The sequence below is a fragment of the Rhea americana genome, unplaced genomic scaffold (assembly GCF_003343005.1).
Source record: "Rhea americana isolate MKP2758 unplaced genomic scaffold, rheAme1 scaffold_11, whole genome shotgun sequence".
NCBI classification, from domain to species: Eukaryota; Metazoa; Chordata; class Aves; order Rheiformes; family Rheidae; genus Rhea; species Rhea americana.
The window spans coordinates 7,553,802-7,561,163 of NW_028185150.1; positions in this window are offsets into that span (position 1 = coordinate 7,553,802).

Here is a 7,362-nt window from a genome sequence, read left to right on the forward strand (position 1 = left end):
CACTAAAAAGAGTCTGGCCCCATTCTTTTTACACTCTTCCTTCAGATACTTGAATGCATTGACAAGATCCCCCTTCAGTCTGCTCTTCTCCAGGCTGAACAGTCCCAGCTCTCTCAGCCTTTTCTCATAGCAGAGATGCTCCAGCCCTTTCTTAGAAGCCCTCTGCTGGACTTGCTTCAGTAGCTCCATGTCTCTAGTTGACAGGCTTGAGAAGAATGYGAGGGTGCATAAGTTGCCATATTGACCAGTCTGTCATTTTGCAGCATATCCAACACTCTTGGATTAGATCTTGAAAGATGTATTCAAATATTGCTAGATGCTCTCAAGCAAGAGCCATGTCACAACATGTGTTTATGAAGATACATTTACCAAGATGCAACTCCTATGCAAAAAACTTCTGTAGTCCTGTATCTCAACCTTTTGGGGCCTATGCATATATAAAAGTCTATTCATAAAGTTAATCTCTGAAGCTTTCTAAATATCCAGATGCACACAGACACTGTAGATATGATGATTCTTACAATTCCTAACTGCATCCTCTGCCTATATTCTGGACCTTACTTTTGAGTAACACTGTAACATCTGGCTTTACTGGTTCTTCTTCTCATTTCTTAGACATAAAGGCTCCAATACTTCTCAGATCTATGCCACAGAAACTAAGTATCTGCTGTGTGCCAGTAACTAAATGAAACCTCATTTTTGTTCATTACCTAGACAGAAATGATGAACAGAAGTAGAGGGTACTGTGTCCTAGATTTAAGAGTGTCAGAATAATGTGTTCCTGCTGAGGCAAGGAGGAAGTCAGCTAAAAGAGATGACAAAATAGGAAGGGAGACAGAAAGGGTTGGGCAAAAAAGGTTATTTCCTCTCCCTTCTTTCTCCCAAGTTTTTTAAATAGATGACATAAAAATGCAAAAAACCTTCACTCACTAATTTTCAAGTTTTTTAAGTACAATTCTGGGGTAGAGAAAATGGAGAACAGAAACAAAGAATAAGAAATATTAAAATGAAAAGATGGCAGAAGACAGAAAAAATAAGAAATACAGATCTCTGTGCATAGTGAGTGTTTCTTGTAATAATGTATTGCATCTGTATAAACAGATTTTTCTAAAAACACACACTCTTAAGTGGAGGAAAAGAATGCAAACACTTATGCTGACAGAAGTAGTGTTAAACTGTTTAAACATTAAGCAAATTGGCTGATTTTTTTATTATTATTTCTGTGCAACAGAGAGTTACTTCCCCAAATATCAAGCTGTGGTGTCACCGCACAGCACATTCTAAAGTCTCCTCCCATGAAGAAGTACAAAGTACAGATCTGCACCTATAAAAGGCCAGTCCGGTTCATGTTAATTTTACAGCACTTTATATGGGAGTTGAACACTGCTTCTTACTGGCACTTCTGAACAATCTTTATAAATATTTCTTCATAAATGGATTTATACAGTGCTGCATTTGAKAGCTAAGAAACAATGGGATTTGAGCACTTGATGTTGTACTAAGTTCCACCTTATTTTAAAATGCAAAAAACTCAGTCTGAAATACTTAAAATAATAAAATATAAGGACTCAAAGTACAGATCAAACTAGAATCTCTATTCTGCAAATACTGACAAATTATCTTTAACAGGACACATGAGTAGTTGGAATYGCTTGAATAGAAGCTACTTTTATTTAGCGATGCGCATGCCTAGGCATTCAGGGAAAATTAGAGCTTTCATTTGCCATAGTCCTTTGCAATAAGAAAAGTCAAAAAGAGCTTGATGATACTCTTCTGCTCCCCTTTACTATCCCCTCTCCACTGCTAACCACTTTGCAAGATTATCTGTGTCATGGAGAACTAACATATTAGCATTGATATGAACTTATCAGAGTTGACTGACTGTACTTCCCCACCATGTATTCCTAGGACAAAATATCTAAAACACAGAAGATGTTGCTTGAAGATTTCATTATATAAGCATCAGTGACTGTTCTCAGCTTGGTGAGAGGAGGGTATGCTTTTGAAAAGATAGAAAATGGAGGTAAAGGCCAATCAAACGCTCCACAATAAATCTCTTCTCAAGCAAAGAGAAAGTATAAACACTCCGTGCTTTCGGTCCTGTGTTTTAGTCACAAGACTGTCTTTTCTAGTCTCATGCAATTTGCATTAAACAGTTGCAGAACACCTATCTAACAAATAAAGATAACTTCTTATGCATATGAAGCAGATGCAAATACATCTCAGCACACAGATGCCCCACTCCACAATTTACAGAAGCCTCCTCAGAAAAGCTTCATGGTGAGTGAGTCAAACTAAGGATTCACTCTAACCACTGACATTCTGCTGCCACATAAAACAAACGCCTTTATCTTGTTCGATTGACCTCACTCCCTTTGAATTCTTTTGGTTGACTTCTTAAATAAAGTTAAAATGCTTTTATCAGGAGAGGAAATGGGCAACTCAGATTTCTAATATTACCCTAAAACTGATTTGCCTGGAAGTTGCAAATGAGGTGCATAAAAGTAAACTGAAGTTTTAGTTTAAATAATTTTAATGTTAAAYGCAGCTTCTGATATTCACTAAACTAAAAACATCACTACTGTGCTTTGTAATGCAAAGTTAAAAGACAGTTTTGTCAAAACATTATAAACCTTTTGCCTCCTCCTAGCAATTCTGAGGTTTATTTTTAATTGCAGTATTGTTAATTGAAGGTTATTTTCAAATAAATGCTTAGTTTTCTCAACAAGGAGGTACTGTTTCTCTGAGTGAGGCTTTCTTTTCTGCTTCCCCCGCTCTGTTCTTTTACTCTAGCTTCCCTGTGCCATTGTAGACACCAGTATTAAAACCCTCTCTTCTACTAAATTTGCCACCAAAGCATTTAAGTGAGGCTGAACTTCCAGAGCCACAGAGAGAGAAAGCAATTTCATTAGTTGGTCAATTTATATTACTTCCTTAATCAAAAGTAATGTGTACTAGGTGTGAAAGCCATTTATTTCAGTTAAGAAAACAAACCTAGTAGTAAGCTAATGTTCATAGGCGCTAGTAAGGCTTGGGCCTAATGTATTGGCACAAGACTTTTGCTGGAATTTCACAACCTGGTTCTCCTGCCATAGGGAGACACAAACGAATCTTATTTGCTGTGGCAGAGATGAAGTTCTGCAGAACAGATATTGGTTCTGACGCAGCAGCTTTTCATTAGCTGCATTTAGAGTGAAGGGCTCTAGACAGCTGAAAGCAGAATCAGAAAGAGACTCCTTGGTGTCACAAAGCACTATCTGCCTGCAATACAGAGGAACCGGTAATTTCTGTGCTGTGGGAAATCCTGTACAGGCCATGGTTATCTACACATAGATTATAAAACTTCAGGTCTATCAGTATTTGTGAGGGGTCAAGCTAGTCCTTGACTAATAGTCACCATCCATCTGCCCTTTTAGCCCCAAAAGGCTGCATAGAAGCAGCTGACAATCTCCGGCATAAACTCTCTCTGGCATAAATTGACTATCAACAAATAATTTCAATCTCCAGCTGTAGCAACCTGACAAAATGAGAAAAAAATGTGTAAGCTTGGAGGGGGAAAGAGAAGSATGTTTTGCAGGTTTGGGGGCCTATGCTAGTTTCTGCATCTTCTCCAGATGGAGGAGCAGTAGGAATAATTGGTAATGTGAATTCTGATACATATTCAGATGATTTTCTTTGTAGCAAGAGAGTCATCTTCTGCCTGACCTCACAAATTACGGTAACAAAAAGACAGATAGCATTTTCTCATTGTCGGTCTAAGACTGCACAGTAACCTAGTAAGTGCAGCAACTAGGCRATGCAAAGTTTTGGTCAAGTACTAGTATCACTAGTAAACTGCAAATTAGAATTATTTGCAATATGCTTACAACTTGTTTTAGTAAGTACAGATATGTTCACACTACGATCTGCATGCTTCTTGAGGGATGTGGTAATTTTATTAGAAGGGCATTAAGGCCAGATTGAAATGTGCTTTTCTAGCTTCCTAGGAACTGGAAAATAAGGTGCTTTACACTTGTCCTTCAAGTGGGATTAAAAATGTATATTTCACAGGAGTGCCACTTCAGCTTTAGCATTTTGTTCTCGGGATCTTGCACAGAGACATAAAAGAGCACAAATACAGCTTTTAAGCATTGCCACAACCAAGACAAAAAAGTAGAGATCCCTCTGGTTACAGAACTGTCTTCCACTGCTTAGTAATACTTGTTAGAAAGCAGAAATGAACATAGGGCATCCAAATCAAAGGAGAAAGGGAGAAGCTGCACCAAAAAGAAAGAAAGAAAGGAAAAAAAAGGTCTAGGAAATTTTGGGTAGGGACACCTGGAAAAGAAAAATGGTGGACTCATGCCATTGACAATAATAAAGTGGGGCAGCCCAGAAACAGTTGTGAACTGTACTTGTCAGCACCTAGAGTCRTGGACATCTGCTCTTGTGAATGGTACCTGCTACAGCTCCTACTCTACCTAAACAGCAATAGTAAATGAACTTGATTATGATTCAAACTAAGTACCTATATACAGAATCCTGTTATTAATTGTGAAGGCTACTGGTGGCTGCTATGATAACCATTTATGTTATACACATTGTATTTCCACCCGCCTTTCTTCTTCTCAATTGGAATTACTTTGAAGTGTAATTTCCTTGAGACAAAACTTGATACAAGTTTTCTCTGTAAAATATTGTGTGGATTGTACACTAAGATCAATGAATATTTCTCTGCGGAGAATACAAAACTAAGTTAAACTACTATTAACTACTAATATTCTCTCCAAAAGTTATTACTGCAGCCTATGTAAGGTTCTAAATAACAATAAGACTGAGAATGCTGTTCAAGGAGACAACTAGCAGGAGCAAATATAGCTTGTCAGGTTTGAAGAATTTAATAAGTAACTTTTGTAAACAGGATGAACATTGTGCACAAAATGTTTAAAAAGTTAATGAACTCTGTAAAACGCAATGTAGTTTGAGACATCAACAGAGCTATTGAAAGACAGATGGGAAACTCTACACTTGCATAGTGCTGACATATAAGAAAGTTTCAGTTATTTTCAACTCCCACTCCACTCATTTGAATCACCAATAGCAAATTCAAATTGAAAGTACTGCTAAAAAGCAAGAGCAGTAAAACAGCTTCAGCAAAAAAGCAATGCTAGGAGCTTCTTAAAAGCCCTTAAAAAAAAAAAAAACCCCATAATCCTTTATTCAGAACCTAACCACAGACTCCAAGATACAAGCTCAACTGTTGATAAATATATTACATGACTGTTTACAGATGTCAAAAGTATCTCTTTGCAACTGAAATCCTAACAGAAGGCAACAATTGCAGGATTATTAGAAGTGAAGAGCCTTCTGTCAGATAAAAAAGCTTTCAGTTAATGACAAAAATTGCATTTAATGCAATAATTATTTAATTTTCTCCCTTAATGCCTCCTTTTTTTCACATTTTTAAAGGACTGTTTGTCCATCCAAGCGTAATCTCCCAACATCCCTCGATAAATTCATTCACTGTCTTAGAACGGATGAACATTTATTTCACTAAAAATGCTTCCCTGCCACGAGCTAACTAGAGCTCCTTCTATCTAGTCTGYACTTTTTTCCCTCCTATTATTTAAAAGACTACAGTAGCCAAAGTCTTGTTTTCTCTTCTATCTTTCTTGAATTGTAAAAATTCACTGGCAAGGTAAGCAGGCTTGTTGTTCCCTGACACATGTTATAGACCCATATGCATATTGGTATGCTATACCTGGTATTTGTCAGTGAAGAAAAATTAACATAGCTTGCTCAAATGCACTGAGATGATCAACCAGCCGCTATCTGAAAGCTACCATTACAGAGAGCATTAGTGCTATAAGAATTGATTCAACAGATACAGTCCCCATGTTCTATCTACTTGTCTTTAAGTCATTTTAACGTCTATCACCCATGAGATTCATACAACAATTACAGTATTATAGGAATAACTGAGATTAAAGACAAAGCAATGCCAGACACACATGCCTTAACACAAAYATATTTCCAAGCAGGCTAGAAGACAGTTTCTGCCTTAAAAATTGTTTCTGGTTCTTTTATTTATTTGCTGTGTCTAGCAATCAGATGGTAAACCAGATTAGCAAACTGATTAGACAGAAAAATAATCTAACATAAAATGATTCTGTAGTATCAGAACACTGATCCAAGTTTTCAGGTTGTCACTACATCCAATGGAAAAGGGAGGGAACCTCCCTTTTTGACAGCAATCTACATTTTACCAGATGAAACTAACACAAAACTGCACCCTAGCAAACTAGCAAGGGATGACCAATGTCAGAAATGTCATGCTTAATTTAGCCTCATAGCTGATGCAAGTCAAGCAAGACTAGAACTTTAACCCCTTAAGAATCACTCTCTTAAAGCTAWCTCCTCTTTTTGCAGATCAGAAAACTGAGTTATCAATCTCAATGGAAAAACTTATTCTTCTTACATATTTGGATGTTGTAAGTCACACCAAGGCCTCTGAGAAGCCCACAGACTTTCTCAATATGGGTTTTCAGTGGCAGACTAGAACACAAATGCTTCCATCATTTTTTTTTCYTTTTAAATAAGCCCTGTTTTCCACGGGGCTTTCTAAACTGCAAGGAGGTGGAAAGYCACCCAAGGACAAAACTGCATTCAGAGCTTCACCAGATCTTACTTCTGCAGGTATGCAAGCAACTATTCCAAACTGGGTCTGCAATTACTTGCTTAAAAAAAAAAAGTGCTTTACAAGTTGGGCAGTTAAAATACTCAATTATGGTGTGTATTTAGGTATTCCTAAAACACATAGCTATCTCAAGGACAGTCTAAGGGAGAAAAAATTTGAAATTCGGCATATATTTATTGATCAGATAATCGTATTTTGGGAAACATCATCTTATGTACTCGATTACATTAAAAGTGAATTTTTAGTGAAAAGTGAAAGTGAATTCATTCAGCCTTTTATACTGAGGGCTGGTATGCGAGAACAGTAAACAGCCAGTTTTCCAGATGAACTCCCTGTTTTTAAAAAAGAAAAAAAAATCCCAAACCTAATTTAAAATTAAAATTTTTAAGAAATTTCAATTTTTTTTAATAAAATTTTGTCAGAGGGAAGGCCTTAGCGTCCTTATCAAAAGGAAGGGGATTTGAGTCCCCAAACTGTGCAGCTTCCAACGATCTGTAGTGTATTTTCAGGAGAAGACACACACGCTGGCAGGGTGACGCACGCACAGGTCTGCAGCGGCAGCGCGCCGAGGGCCGCACGCGGCGAGCCCGGCCGCAGCAGAGGCTGAAGAAGGCTTCGGCGGAAGTCTCCGCCGCCCGCCCAACGGCTGACGCCTAACGGCTCTGCCGCCGCGGCGCTCTCGAGCC